Source organism: Medicago sativa, chromosome 7 (assembly GCF_051527215.1).
Source record: "Medicago sativa cultivar Bolivia chromosome 7, Bolivia_mono, whole genome shotgun sequence".
Classification (NCBI taxonomy): domain Eukaryota; kingdom Viridiplantae; phylum Streptophyta; class Magnoliopsida; order Fabales; family Fabaceae; genus Medicago; species Medicago sativa.
The window spans coordinates 35,318,748-35,335,399 of NC_140755.1; the positions used below are offsets into that span (position 1 = coordinate 35,318,748).

At 31.9% G+C, this 16,652-nt stretch overlaps 1 long non-coding RNA gene across 1 annotated transcript; it reads left to right on the forward strand.

The window, feature by feature from the left end:
• Window positions 1-666: 666 nt before the first annotated feature.
• On the forward strand, window positions 667-1,221 carry LOC146905911 (uncharacterized). Its single transcript, XR_015020245.1, has 2 exons — window positions 667-785; window positions 896-1,221. It is a non-coding gene; the product is annotated as an uncharacterized LOC146905911 (long non-coding RNA).
• The last annotated feature ends 15,431 nt before the right edge of the window (window positions 1,222-16,652 follow it).

The following is a 16,652-nucleotide window of genomic DNA, read 5'->3' on the forward strand; positions in this document are numbered from 1 at the left end:
GATATACTACTTATCTTATGTCTCTTCATTTATCTCTTTACATTAATTATTTGTTTTTTTACCTTTCTAAAGAGATCTTAACAAAAAGAAAAAGAGATTAACACAAGAGATCAACCCAATCAAAACACTCATTTTCTTGTGTTTTTCTCTCCTTTGCGTCGGACAACCCCTAAAACTGGTTATTGTTCATTTTCCCATTTATCACATAATTATCAACAAAATATATCAAATAATGCTTTAAAATAAACAAATAAATAATATTAAAAACTATCATGTGCATGACATGGAAACACACTAGTAATATTTATATATTAACCAAACTTTCAATTTCTTTTCAAACTTAATTGTAATTGAAAGACAAATTAAAATAACGTTAAGTTATAAAAATAAAAATAAAAACACAAATTTTTGGCTTTCAATTGCATTAAATAAATGAAAAACCAATTGCTGTTAGAAGAAAACCCATGTTTGAATGACAATTTGCTCGTTAAATTAGTAATAACGAGGTTGCTTAGCAATTGAAGTAACCGCATATAACTTATATAAAAGTATATAAATAAATTAATTTGAATGTCGTTATTCTAACCAATTGAAGTTAACAATGCTTGGGTTTTTATTCAAAAAAAAAAAAAAACAATGCTTGGGTTTTAATTATAAAATGATCAACTAGTTTTATGTTTATTATTTGCAAAGGAGAAAAACTATGGTTGAAATTCTTAAATTTGCTCATGCTTTGATCATCTTTTTTTCTCTAATTGTTCTTGTGACCAGCTACAACTACGACGGTAAGTTCTTTCTCACATCCATTTTTAAATTGTATTCTTTATGATAAACACAATACACAATCATTAATCTCTTTTTAGTTATACTCCTTAATTCTTATTTGACATCACAGATAGTGGGTGGTGCTTAACTAAAAAAGATTGTCAAAGACCATGTGACCCGATTTGTTTTCTGTTTATGTGTATGTGCTCATAAGAAAGATTTATATAAAATCATTGCTCTTGAAATATACAAAGTTTATTAAAAAAATTATATAATTTATTACTACATGTTTTCGTCAAAAAAAAAATGTAACAAAATTAAAAGTACAAATGCATCATTATGACCTATTTGCATCCCAAATATGTTGACACCCAAATAAAATAAAAAAAGAAAACAAAAATTTGGGGAGTCATAAAACAAATCCATACCACGAAGATAAATTACACAAAACAAAAACTAAGATAGCTCAAACCGTTGACGCTAAAAATTTGAGTCGATAAAAAAAGGTAACAAAGACCACATAGAGTCATATTTAGAATTAAACTCCAAAAGGTGCAAGCTTATCAACGCAAATATTCCCTTCCGTAAAAAAAATTCCAATTAGTAAAGTAAACATGTTATTTTATTATACACTATTTTTAACGAGGCAAAATGGAATATGTATTAAAACTAAGGGTCATGTTAACTTGTGCCCTAAGGGCACAAGTTAAGGATCTAAAAAAAGAAATAAAACATGAGTTTTGTAGTGATAAGATAAGTTTTTAAACTTTCAAAGCATTAAATGCACAATTTCCAAAAATTAGTTTCTACAATTAGCTTCTAAACTTGTGCCTTAAGGGCACAAGTTAACATTTCCCTAAAACTAATAATGTATTATAACTGACACAAGGAGTATCAAGGAAGAACACAAACAGTTACAACCAATTACAAATCCGAAAACAAGAGAACAAGGAATGCAAAAAGCATAAACCCAAACATATTAGCGGATGTAGACTCAGTTTAAAACTTTAATTTAGTCAAGTTATTTGTTCATTAGGTCTATCATCATCTTGAAAATTCATATGCTTGTCATCATCAAAAAGTGGGAGGTTGTTGAACCAAAATGAGTTTAGGAAAATTCTCTATAGTTTTGATGATAACAATATATGAAAAAACAATTTGATATTATAATGTGTGCTCAAGTGTGCAAGATCATATAATTAACATAGGGTTAATAGACCTTTACCCCCTGTAATATAGGTCATTTTTGGTTTTTTCCCCTGTGAAATTTTTTTGTCAGATTTGGTCCTTGTAAAATTTTTTTGTTTTGGAATACCCCCCCTAGTCCAGCTGACTGTGCATTTTTGCTGAGGTGGCGTGCTGCGTCACCTTTTTTTGATGACGTGGCACGCTGACTGTATAATTTTTTTATTTTTTATAGGGTACACGTGGCATTTCTTATTTTTTTAATTAAAAAAAATTTTTTTAAAAAAAAATTTTAAAAAAAATAAAAAAACGAAAAAAATTCTTAACAAATAAAAAAAATGAAAAATATTCTGAAAAAATATTGGAAAAATTAATAAAAATGAAAACAAAAATCTGGAAAATTTTAAAAATAAAAAATAAAATCTGGAAAAATTAAAATAATGAAAACATTCTGGGAAAAATTAATAAATTTCAAAAAATTCATATTTCTAGATTTTTTTCAATACCGGAAAAATGAAAAAAAATCATTTTTTTTGGAAAGTACTTGTCATTCAACCGTATAACATGATTTATATGCCGGTATCAATCAATATACATTGTATCCTGTTATTCGGACATGATGTTTATAAATATGATTAATCTTCAAATTTTCGAAAATGATCAATCTTGAAATTTTCTAAAAAAAATTTTATCTTTTTTTTTTTCGAAAATTTAGTTTTTGAAAATGATCAATCTTCAAATTTTCGGAGAAATGATTAATTATAAAAACTAAATTTTTGAAAAAAAAAAGATAAAAAAAAATATGAATTTTCGAAAAAGATAAAAAAAAATTTGAAAAAACTGAGTTTTTATCTTTTTTTCCACTAATTATTCCGCTATTGAAAATAATATGGAAATATGAATTTTTTGAAATATACTAATTTTTTCATTTTTCCAGAATTTTCAATTATTCCGCTATTGAAAATAATATGGAAATATGAATTTTTTGAAATATATTAATTTTTTCATTTTTCCAGAATTTTTAATTATTCCGCTATTGACAATAACATGGAAATATGAGTTTTTTTTGAAATATATTAATTTTTAATTTTTATTAATTTTTCCAGATTTTATTTTATTAAATTTTCTAGATTTTTCTTCATTTTACCAGATTTTTTAAATTTTTCCAGATTTTTTTTACTAGATTTTTTCATTTTTATTAATTTTTCCATAATTATTTTCATTTTTTTAATCATTTTTATTTTAATTTTTATTTTTCATGAATTTATTTCATTTTTTTGTAATATTTTTTCGTTTTTTAAATTTTTTAATATTTTTTTATCTTTTCATTATTTTTTTTTTCCAAAATTTTTTAATATTTTTTCATTATTTTTCATTTTTCCAGAATTTTTTAATATTTTTTTTCATTTTTCTAGAATTTTTTATTTTTTTCAAAAAAATAAGAAATGCCACGTGTACCCTATAAAAAAATAAAAAATAAAAAAAATTATACTGTCAGCGTGCCACGTCATCAGAAAAAGGTGACGCAGCACGCCACCTGAGCGAAAATGCACAGTCAGCTGGCCTAGGGGGGTATTCCAAAACAAAAACAAATTACAATGACCAAATCGAAATTTTTTTTTTACAGGGGGTAAAGGTCTATTAACCCATTAAAATATGATGTTGAAAGTCAAGTTTTTGTTTTGGTATATCAAGCTTTGAGCAAATGAAAAAGCATTTCGGTACTCAAGAAAATCATTGGGAACTTCTGAAGACTTATAAGATGATCTGACGAAAGGTCAACAAAAAGTCAAAGCTTTAATCAGAAAATGTATTAAAGACTCTGATGAGAACAATCTCTGATGACATCAGCAGTCTGGGTGACTCTTATCAGTTTGTCTTCTTCTGAAGGAAGGTCGCTTTCAAGCTATTATAGTACAATTTGTCTTCTTCTCACCACGTGCAGAAACAAACAAAGAAATTCAAAGAAAAGAGAATGTAATGGATCATTCTATAAGAAGCAAATGATTTCTTAAAGTACTATTTAACTACATTATCCATTTAAGGTAAATTTTCTCAAATCTGATCAAGTTTCTCAAGGACGAATTTGATGAGTTGGAAATCTTCAAACAACGACTCTATATTTCTCTGCTATTTAAGGACAAGGGAAGTTTGAATAAAAATACAACACTTCGAACAAATTACAAGAGCTAAACCTCTGTCAAATTGAAAAGTCTTTAGACACTTAGAAAATTCTTCAAACTTAGTATCTTAGAATTGTCTTAACTATCAGAAGTGTACACATATACAAATTTATTTGTAAACTTTGATTGTATAGGTGATCTTTTGTGAGACAAGGAAGTCTTTGACTTGTGTGTTGGAGCAATTGCAATCTTGCGTGATTACAATGAAAAATCCCTTGGAAGTGCATGAGGATTGGACTAACCTCGAATTGTGAGGTGAACAGGATAATTCCATGTGTTGTCTCTCTATCTGATTATCTCTTGTTATGTTTTTGTTAAAACTCTTAAAAAGATTTTCAAAAAAAGGTAACACAATTCAACCCTCCCTTCTTCTGCTTTTCTCACCTTCATTAAGCAGTATTGATGTCAAACACATATGATTAATGAGAAATCATGGCACAATTTCAACATCGTGTGCCACGATTAAAGCATTAAATAACCATATCTATAAAAACCATCCTCGATTTCCGAGCAAGGGTTCAAATTTTTGGGAGATTGGAAGGCATATTTTGAAGCTTAGGAGCAGAGAACTTAGAGTGGATCATCAACAAACTCATAGTTGTTCTTCATTTATGTAATGTCTCCATATCTCTTAGTTATTTATGCTTTAGCCATGAATATATAATTTACTTCTTATTAGGTCATAGATGAATCTACATTAATCTATTTGAGCCATGCAGTGTTGTTCCTAGAGTTTTAGGGGCCTTAGACATTGTAACAGCCCAATTTTCGCTAGAATTATTTTAATTAATTTTTATGTGTGTTTATATGTGCTTGTATGTAATTAATTGTCTCTAAGTGAATTTTATTCGGGATTAGTGAATTTTGACTTAGGAAGGGTATTTTAGTCATTTTATACTCAAGGCATTTTGGTCATTTGGTGAGCAAGGTTAAAATAGTCTTTTGGTTACAATAATTATTTTTAGTGTTTTAAGTGGGAATGGTTATTTTTACTAAGTTACTAGTGAGTGGTGGTAATTAATTAGAGACGGTAACTATTCGTTATTTTAACGTTTTAAGAGTGTAGTAACTTGGTGAATTAGTTGGTAAGAATATTGAGCCCATTAAGGCAATTAAAGATTGAACTCATTTGTGTAGTGACTATATAAACACTAGTCTTATGAGAAATTAGGTCATTACCTTTCATTCACTCATTTTCAAAAACATTTTGAGATAGAGGTAGAGAGAGAAAAAGGATCTTGAAGCGCAAAGAAAAACTAGAGAGAGAAAGATTGGTGTTGGTGGCTAAGAGCTAAATTGAAGCTAGGAATTGGGTTATTGAAGCTTTGAGGTAAGGGGGATAGTCACTTTTTCACTAATTAAGCTATAATCACTTTTTCTACTTGTGGGTTTAAGTACTTTTGTTATAGTTGTGACTTTTTGTGATTTTAAATGATAAAATTTGTGCCCCTTTTTCATGTGAAATTATGGGTATGATAAATTTCCTGAATTTATTGTGTTAATAGCTTAAACTTCATAGTTGTTGTTGTTGAGTTGTTTTAATGATTTTTGACTATTTCAGTGTGATTGTTGTTGAAACATGCTTGAATTCACTTCTTTAATGTTTGTTTAAGTTTATGTGTTGATGGGTGTTTCTATTGGTGAAGTTATGATTAAGTTGTTGTTAATTTATTGAGTTTTGAAGAAAATGATTCATTAATGGTGAATTGTGATTCTTGATGATTTGAGGTGAATTGTTGATGTTGTTGTGTTGAGATAAGTTAGCTGAACTTCTTTTTTTGGTTATAAGTTTTGCTTCTAAAAGATTTTGGGAAGAAACTTAGGTTTTTAGACAAAAAGCTAGTTTAAGTGATTTTGGAAAACAAGTGGTTTTAAGTGAATTTTGAGTAAGCTATTTTGGGATGGGAGAAACTTGAATTTTTCTGTAGAATGAGATAGTACTAAGTGTAAGGAGTGCGTAGGCGAAAACGGCATCGAAAACGAATCAACGGTTTGAATTTTATGCGCGAAACGATGAAAGCGAAAAATTGGAAAATATGTGTTGTCAGACAAGCACGACAGTGCATGTGGCTCGACATTGAGCTGCACGACCGTGCGTGCTGTAGGCACGACTGTGCGTCCTGTCAGACTTTTGATTTTTGCGTTTTTGATCATTTTTCACCCTTTTCTGTTTTGAATTGGATTTTGGTGTGAACATGAAAGTTTCAGATAAAGATGTTAGCTTTCTAATGACTTTGGTTTTGCTTAAAAATGTTTTTTATATTTTGATTTATTGTGAAAATACTACAAGTAGGTCTTGGTGCAATTTTACGAAAATTTGGCATAACTATTTTTAAGTGAATTCAAAAGCTATGGTTTGGTCCCAAACCTCAAAACTTGAGTACTAAGAGTTTAATTAGGATGTTTAAGAGTATTTAACCTATAACATGATGGATCTAACTTGGTTTCGTTTTGAAAATGAATTGGTTTTGCAAAATGATAAAACGATACGAACTTAGGCAAATTTAGCTATTTGTCGGAATTAGCCTATGAAACGTATATGTATATTCTACTGCACTCATATGTGAATAGTGTGTATACTCGGTTGAGGCATTTGAATTTATTTACTTTGGCTTTGGAGAATTTGTCCAAAAATGCTAGTTTTCATAAACTTAGACGAACCTTGTCAAACTAATGTTTTATGGTCGGATAACTTGTGGGAGACTTTGAATTCATGTTTATATGATATAATGAGAATGAATTGATAATGATTGGGTGTCTAATATGTGGAACGTTAAGATTTGGATAATAGTCCGTCTTTGGTGTAAAATGTGATTTTGAACTTGTTGATTCTTGAGTTGATTGTTGTTAATGTTGATTAACGATAGTTGTTGATGAGGATTCTTTGGTGATTTTAAGTTGATAATTGGTGATGACTTTTGTTGAACATGACTTGTGAATTATGAGGTGAAGGTGTTTTTTTTTTGTGATGACTATTTGATGAATGTTTGGTGATAAACATGATTATGTTTTGGTGATGGATTATGTTGTTGAATTATTACATGCAAATTATGGTAATATTGACTGCGAATGCATGTATGCAAAATGAAGGTGAAAATGATGGTGAATTTGTTGTTGAACATGTGCATAGTGTGTCATATGTTCATGCATCATAAGTCTTAGGATATTTATGTCCAATGAAGGTGATTTAGGATGTTTACATCCAATGAAGGTGATTAGGATATTTATATCCAATGAATGTGATTAGAATATTTTGTATTCCACGACAGTGTTTATGATATATTTGTATCTAAGGTGACGACCTTGAGGTGACCAGTACCACATGCATATAGAGTCGTATCTAGGTTCATTGCATATATTCGAGTCTATGTGAATATGTGCATTGGTGAATTATGTTAATAATTTGAATATGTGCTCGGCGAACCTTGGTGATTTATGCGCATTGACGAGCTTGGTGAATTGTGTACTTGATGATGTTCCATTATTTTTTATGATACTTTTACACTTGGTGATCTTAATCAATGATGTTTATCTTGGTGAAAATAACGAAGTGTGAATTATATATATGTGATTTGATGATCTTTTGGTGACGATAATTTCCTTGCCTATACCTTTGAAATGATGAATTGTATTTGTTGAGTGGATTAGGCTAAATGAGGAATAAGGTGAGCAATTCATATATCGATATATGTTGTAAATGACGATTTTTGATGATGATTTTAAGTATGAATATACTTGATGTATCTTAATAGAAGTATGATAGCATGATTTGTATTTAACAAGGGATAATATTTAGGTGATGTTAGTATTCTAGGAATGTTGAATATGTATATGTGTTATGCATGAAATCCTTAAATGCTTGTATTTTATTATGTTTAATTGTGAATTGTGAGCTAACCCCCTGCGGTCGTTTGGTTGACCAACTTCCTTATCCGTATTGATTGGTAGACGGTGTGTAGGAATGGATTTGCTTGCTTTGGTGAGTTTCTTGAGGATAGCTTGGATCTACCTCATTTTATTGCTTTTTTCGGGTCTAGTGTGTCGGCTCTGATTAGGACGTCTTTATGTTTTAAGTCTTGTGACTATCTGTTATTTTTATGACTTAGTTGTTGAGATGATAATTTATATTGGTGATGTATTATGATTTGAGACATGGCTACTTGGAGATGTTTTATTAAACACAGTTGTGATGTTGTTTTTTATTCCGCTGCGATGTTTAGAGAAAATTGTTATTTGTGCATGCTTGGTGATTTATTGAAGATGTAACATCTAAATTCTTGATATGTCATATCATTAACGTTAATTATCGCTTTTAGAGTTTAGGGTGTTACAGACATAATACATGATAAAATTTGTTAGCTCATTGATGTATTTTTTTTTTTGAATCTTTGAAAGACAAGAATAAGATTATTTTCACTAGTAGGTCCATTTTCAACTAAAACATAATTGATTTTATTATGAAAATCATCCCAATTTATTGGATAATAAATATCACTAATATTTTTAATATTAGTGAAGCACATTATTAGGAACAAAAGACCAAAAAAAATATCACTAATTTCTTAGATAATAATTTTTTTGGTACATCATCAAGAACAACCAAATTTTTTATAGGGAGGGTGTATATAGAAATCTTTGTGCTATACGGAGGTACATATAGCTAATCGTGACAAAAGGGCCAAAAACATTAACAGACTTCAGCCTAACCCTTCATCATGTCAATGTTTGGGTGGACAACTTCATCAGATAAAGGCAACTAGGAACCGACTTGCTTTTTCTAGAGAGAGGTGCTCTGCCTTCTCTCTAGAATCTCAACTTTCCACCGCCTAACTAGCCGTCTTCACCGTTCCTTTTCCCCTTCTCTGTAACAGCCCGATTTTTCGCTAGATTTATTTTATTATTTTTATGTGTGTTTATGTGTGCTCATATGTGATTATTTGCCTCTGTGTATTTTGGTTGGGATTCGTAGAATTCGGTGTTAGAAGGCTATTTTAGTCATTTTGGACTCAGGGGTATTTTGGTCATTTTGTGAGTTGAGCCCAATTATGCAAGAGACTACGGAAAAGATTAAGATGATTCAAGAGAAGATGAGAGCGTCTCAGAGTAGGCAGAAGATTTATCATGATAAGAGGAGGAAGGACATCGAGTTTCAGGTTGGTGATCATGTGTTTTTGAGAGTGAATCCTCTAACCGGTGAGAGTGCCACTTGGGAATCGGAGAGTAGGATGAAGGTTTCGTACCCGGATTTGTTTCCTTCAGGTAATTTTCGAGGGCGAAAATTCTTTTTAGTGGGGGAGAGTTGTAACAGCCCGATTTTTCGTTAGATTTATTTTATTATTTATTTATGTGTGTTATATGTGCTCTTGTGTGATTATTTGCCTCTGTGTGTATTTTTGGTCGGGAATTGTAGAATTCGTGTTAGAAGGGTATTTTAGTCATTTTGAACTTAGGGGTATTTTGGTCATTTTGAGAGTAAGGGCAATTTTGTAATTTCGTTGAGGATTATTTTTAGTGCTTAGTGAGAGTTGTTATTTTACCAAGTTACTAGAGAAAGTGTAGTAATTAATTATTTACCGGTAAGTGACCGTTAGTGTTACATTTTTACCGTTAAGTGAGTAGTAACATTTTTGGTTAGAATAGAAGTTGGTTAGGCCCATTAAGGTGTTGTGAGTTAAGCCCAATTAGGTGAACCTATATAAACTCTTGTTAGTAGAGAAATAGGGTTTTTCACCAACATTTGCAATTAAGAAGAGATAGAGATAGAGATAGAGAGAAGACAAGGGTTTCAAGAGGAGAGCTAGAGAGAGAGAGCTAGAGGGAGGTCAAGCTTCAAGGGTTGGAGCTAGGATTGGAGCTAAAGTGAAGCCCTAGTTGATTTTGTGAAGAATTAAGGTAAGGGGGTTAGTCTTTAATCATAATCCTTTAGTTTAATTTCTACCCTAATTCTTTACATAATTGTGGTTAAGTGCTTAATTTGATTTTGGTTGTAGAATTTCGTGTTTAATGTTGTTGACATGATTATGTATATGAATTGAATGTTAATTGTGTTGTTGTTGTTGAATTTGTATGTCAAAATGGGTAGATATGAACATGATATGTTTTTGTATGAAATTGATGATGAATGAAGTTGTTGTTGTTGAATTGTTGATGAATTCATGTCCAAATGTTGTTGTTGTTATCTTGACATATGTTGTTGTTGAATTGAAACATTGGGTAATCATAATTATAGAGTTATTGTGTGAATTTGAGATATTTTTGGAAGTTTTATGAAAAATGGGTTGGTTGATGATTTGTGATAGAATGATATTTTGATTCAAGTTTCATATGGATTTGAGTGCCTCTTTATGTTTATAAATGTATAGACAAACTTTTGGGACAAATTTGGGGTCAAGGGGATCAAAATTGGGGATTTGGGGTTGAAAATAGTGGATTCCCGTAAGGGGAAGACACAAGAACAGGGTTGTTGTTCTGTGCATTTCCCGCCACAGCGACAGATGGCGTGCCAGGCAGGATTCGCAGAAACAGCAAACCCCGTTTTTGTTGTTTTGGGTATTTGGGGCCGATCCGAACTTTCTAATATCCTTCTTTCAACATGTTTAACTACTGTTTTCACTCTTTAACCTACTGAAACATCTTATAGATGGGATTGGACTTGATTTTGTGATTTTGAACTTAACTTTTGAAAATTGTCCAAGAAGGTCGATTTTTCCGAAACTTGTTTTTCTCATGGAATTGAAGTAGGATTAAGGTTGTATAATGTTTATATGATATCTAAAATTGGTTGTGATTGGTTTCATCAAGTCTTAACATGTTTTGCTTTGAAAATGGGATTCTTTTGTAAAAATGATAAAGTGAGACGAACTTTGTGATTTTCATGATTTCGTCGTGTTTAGCCGGTGAAACGCCAAGGTATACTCTACTGCACTTAAATGTAGCCTAGAGGTATACTTAGTTGAGGCATTGGATCTTGTTTACTTGGTTTGGTTCAATAATTTCAATTATTTTGAAAATGAGATAAAATAGACGAACTTGGTAGAAAATGGTTCTTTTAAACCAATTACCTTATAAATCTTTCATGAATGGTTTTATATGATTAATTGATGATATGTGAATGATTGTGGACGATTGAATATGATGTTTATCATGAAATGATGTGCTGATCCATTTTACTTGGTTTATGAAGAGTATATGGAATTGTTATGATATTTGGTAAGTTGGTGTTGATGTGTCCGATGATGACTCGTATGTGAATTGTGATTGTTGAATGTGTGGACATGTATACTTGATAATGCAATTGTTGTTGAGATAGTCAATGTAATTGGAGGTGTACTTTTACATTGTCGTTGTTATGTTGAAGTTGTGCATTATCGGGTCGTTGTTGTATGTCCATGCATCATATCATATTGAGTCATATGTTGAAATGTAAAAGGAGGTGTACTTTTACATAGTTGTTGTAAGAGGAGGTGTACTCTTACATGTAAGAGGAGGTGTACTCTTACATAGATGTGCGGTTAACATCTAATGACCGTTGTTATGGTACCACATGCATATATGTGTCGAGTGTAGGCGCATTGCATATTGAAATGTTATCTTGTTGTTGTATGTGAATGATAAGTGTGTTTGATGAATACATACTTGTGACATTTGGAATTTAATGGTTGATGAGTTGTGACATAATTGAATATGTGACTTGAAGAATTTGTGTATTTGTGAAATTTGGTGAATGTTGTGATTGCGTGGATTGGTGTATATGTACATTGGTGGATTTTGTTGATGGTTGTGAATAATTGAACTATGTTCTAATTGCATGTCTCACTTTCTTGTACTTATACACTTGGTGAACCTATTTGATGATAGTTATTTTGATAATAATGATGAAATGAGAATTGTATATGTATATACATATGATGTGGTGATTTCTTTGATAATGATGATTGTTTGCTTATAACTTTGAAATGATGAATTGTACTTGTTGAGTTAAGTATGCTAACTGAAGAATAAGGTGAGTAATCCTTTCATTGATTGATGTTGATAAATGATGAACTCTTGTTGATGACTTGATTAGAGATTAAGTATGTTTGTTATACTATGATAATAATGCGATAGCTTGAGGTGCAAGTAATGGGCTATAATAATCATGTGATGCTAGTATCCTAGGAGGGATGGTTATATATATATATATTGTAACGCCCTCCCTTTTATTTAATTATTTTTATTAAGTTAGAATTTATTTATGTGATTTAATTATTTATAAGAGGTGTTAGTATTTTATTACATGGCATATTTCTATTATTTATTAGAATATGAGAATTATTAGTGTAAGTAGAATTGGGGGTTAGAATAGAAAGGATATTAAGTTGTTGGGCCCAAATAGATTTAGAAAGAATAGAAAGGTTATAAATAGAGGAAGCTAGGTTGAGAGAATAGTTTACAACGTACGTTCAAGTTTTGAAGAAAAGAGGAGAAAAGCCAAGAGAAGAAAAGAAGAAGAGAGAGCTGCGATTTCTACAAAATTAAGGTAAGGGTGAGACTATCTTGCTTTAATATTAAGTTGTAAATCATTAGATTACATCTAACAAAGTTGGGGGGAGTTTGTGAGATTAAGAGGATTAGGGTTTTGAGTGAAGAATTGAGGATTAATGGATGAAAGTTGTTAGATTGATGTAGAAACTGTGAACAGTCCTTAGATAATCCGTAGAATGATTATTGGAATAGTTTTGAGGTTTAAAACATATGATTAGATGAGGAGTCGGTGAGTTTAAGAATTAGGGTTTATGAGCGATTTTGATGATTAGATGATGAAGAACCGTAGAATTGATGAGAGAATCATGAACAGACCTTAGATATCCCATAGGAATGTTATTAGAAGTAGTTTGATGGTTAGAAACATGAGAATAGATGAAAAGTTGAGATTTTTAGGATTATGGCCGTACTGACACAAATCGCTCTCAATGGCGAGCAAATCGCTCGCAATGGCGAGTAACCAGTAGCCGCTCGCAATGGCGAGCAAATCGCTCGCAGTGGCGAGTAATACCAGAAGCTCGCAATGGCGAGCAAATCACTCGCAGTGGCGAGTAACCGGCAGAAATCATAATGTTGCATTTAGGCCAAGTTTTAGATGGTTTTGGGTGCCTTAATAGTTATGAGTTGATCCCTGAAGTAAGATGAAGATTGTCTAGGACATTAGGAGCTGTCCAGGAAACCAAACTAATATGGTATAGGTTGTGATTAATATGATATTAATAAATATGCTTATATGATTCTTTTTGATGATTAAGTTGATATGATACATTTCTTTAATGATGATATGATATTCAGGCACTGTTAAATGATGTATTTGACGCTGTTTGTTGCTGTTGAACCTTGATTTAATGTTATAAGTAAAGTGACGTGTTATAAATACATTAAGTAAATACTTGTGATGTTTAAAGTTAGTGTAATGCATTCAATGATAATAATATGTTGTGAACTGTCCATACGCTGTCTATGTTGCTGTTGAGTTTTAGTGAATATGTATAAGTCGGTCTAAGTTGTCATGATTTAAGAAGTTGTCCATTTTAGTGGAATTGTATAAGATGTTCACGTTGTTGTCCAAGTTGTAGGAAGATTGTGTCGTTGCATAGTCAGTGATGGGGGCTTAATGCCCGACAGGTTCTTTGTGACCTTAGCGATGGGGGCTTAATGCCCGATAGGTCCAAATATGACCTTAGCAAAGGAGGCTTAATGCCCTGGTGGTACCACATGCATATTGAAGTTGCATAAGTTGTTGTTGAAGTTGTCTAAGTTGTTGTTGAAGTTGTCTAAGTTGTCATTGAAGTTGTCTAAGTTGTTGTTGAAGATGTTGTTGCATTATAGAGTCGTCATAACTTATATTTGATGATGATTTAATGATGATGTTTGTTTAAGAAGTTGATTATGAACTTAATTATGAAGTTGTTTTCGATATATGATATGCTTTGATAATGATACTAATGTGAAATACATGATGATGCTTATGATTATATATGGTGTTAGATGTTGATGCTTATGATCATTATATATGTTGATGTTTGTGATTAGTATATGTGTTGATGTTTGTAATTAATATTTGATGATGTATGCTGATGTTTATGAATTAGTAATTGATGTTATATGATGATGTTTACGTCTATAAATAAGATGATATAAGATGAAGTGTATAACTAACGTAGGAGATTAATGATGCTAGTTAATGGAGTATAAGATATGTTAGTGATGTTTAAGTTGTTGAATGTACTTTATATGATTTATATGTTTAATATTATTGTTTGAGAAATCTCACCCCTTCTGCTTGAAAATGTTGCTTTTCGTATGGGTAACTTGCAGGTAATCAAGATTAGCTGCGGTCGTGGGTGACTATCTCTCACTGTGTCCTTAGGTGCTCTGATACGTAACGGGATGGGGATTTTAATACTATTTTATGTTCCTTTATGTATTGCTTTTGAAGTTTAAGAATTATTATTGAACTAAGAATTTATGAGATCATTTAACATGAAGCCTGCGTGCCAAGACTATTTTAGATGTTGAATTAATTCCGCTGCGAGATATTAAATAATTTGTTGATTCAATTTGAAGGATAAATATTTATTTATTCAATTTATGATTTTTAAGAAGTGTAGCATTCCGTTTAAAGTTGATTTACTCTGATTTTAATTATGAAATTTTCTTGTTGGGAAAACGGGGTGTTACAATTGGTATTAGAGCAGGTCGGTTCATCCGGCCAAGTAGTGAGTCGAGTTGTGTCTTTTAGCAGTTGGAATACCATTATTATGTTATTCTAATTATTGTGTGTTGTGAAGAGAAGAGATCTGGAGGCTGCAAATTTTATCTGTTATAAGAGAACCAGAATGGCTGGAAGAAACGATGCTGCGGTAGCTGCTGCAATGGAAGTTGTGGCTCAAGTTATAGGGCAACAACAAAATGCTAGTGCTGGTGTTAATGTTGAAGTGAGAATGTTGGAGGTTTTTCTGAGGAATCATCCTCCTACTTTCAAAGGAAGGTACGACCCTGATGGAGCACAGACGTGGCTAAAAGAGATTGAAAGAGTTTTTCGAGTTATGCAATGTACTGATGATCAGAAGGTGCGTTTTGGTACGCACATGCTGGCCGAGGAAGCTGATGACTGGTGGGTGAGCACTCAAATTACCCTAGAGCAAGAGGATGAGGTTATTACTTGGGCTGTGTTTAGGAGAGAGTTCCTAAACAGATATTTTCCTGAAGATGTTCGCGGAAGGAAAGAGATCGAGTTCCTTGAGCTGAAGCAAGGAAACATGTCAGTGACAGAGTATGCAGCGAAGTTTGTGGAGCTGGCTCAGTTCTATCCACACTATACCGGAGACAATGTTGAGTTTTCTAAGTGTATCAAGTTTGAGAATGGTTTGTGTGCTGATATTAAGCGAGCCATTGGTTACCAACAGATCCGTGACTTTTCTGCTTTGGTGAGCAGATGCAGAATCTATGAAGATGATTCAAAGGCTCATTATAAGATTGTGAATGAGAGGAAGAGTAAGCAGCAACAAGATCGTGGGAAGCATTATAGTGCTCCAGCTGATAAGGGCAAGCAAAGGGTGAATGATGAGGGAAGACCTAAGAAGAATGAGACTCCTGCTGGGATTGTTTGTTTCAAATGTGGAGAAAAAGGTCACAAGAGTAATGCTTGTGGTGCTAATGAGGTAAAAGGGTGCTTCCATTGTGGCGTCAAGGGGCATACAGTTTCAGAATGCAAGCACGACGACATTATTTGTTTCAATTGTGGTGGAAAGGGGCACATTTCTGCTCAGTGTACTGAACCAAAGAAGGCCCCGGCCAAGGGTAAGGTGTTTGCCTTGTCTGGTACTCAGACGGAGGATGAGGATCGTTGATCTGAGGTACAATTTCGAGGACGGAATTCTTTTAAGTTGGGGAGAGTTGTAACGCCCTCCCTTTTATTTAATTATTTTTATTAAGTTAGAATTTATTTACGTGATTTAATTATTTATAAGAGGTGTTAGTATTTTATTACGTGACATATTTCTATTATTTATTAGAATATGAGAATTATTAGTGTAAGTAGAATTAGGGGTTAGAATAGAAAGGAGATTAAGTTGTTTGGCCCAAATAGATTTAGAAAGAATAGAAAGGTTATAAATAGAGGAAGCTAGGTTGAGAGAATAGTTTACAACGTACGTTCAAGTTTTGAAGAAAAGAAGAGAAAAGCCAAGAGAATAAGAGAAGAAGAAAGAGCTGCGATTTCTGCAAAATTAAGCTAAGGGTGAGACTATCTTGCTTTAATATTAAGTTGTAAATCATTAGATTACATCTAACAAAGTTGGGGAGAGTTTGTGAGATTAAGAGGATTAGGGTTTTGAGTGAAGAATTGAGGATTAATGGATGAAAATTGCTAGATTGATGTAGAAACTGTGAACAGTCCTAAGATAATCCGTAGAATGATTATTGGAATAGTTTTGAGGTTTAAAACATATGATTAGATGAGGAGTCGGTGAGTTTAAGAATTAGGGTTTG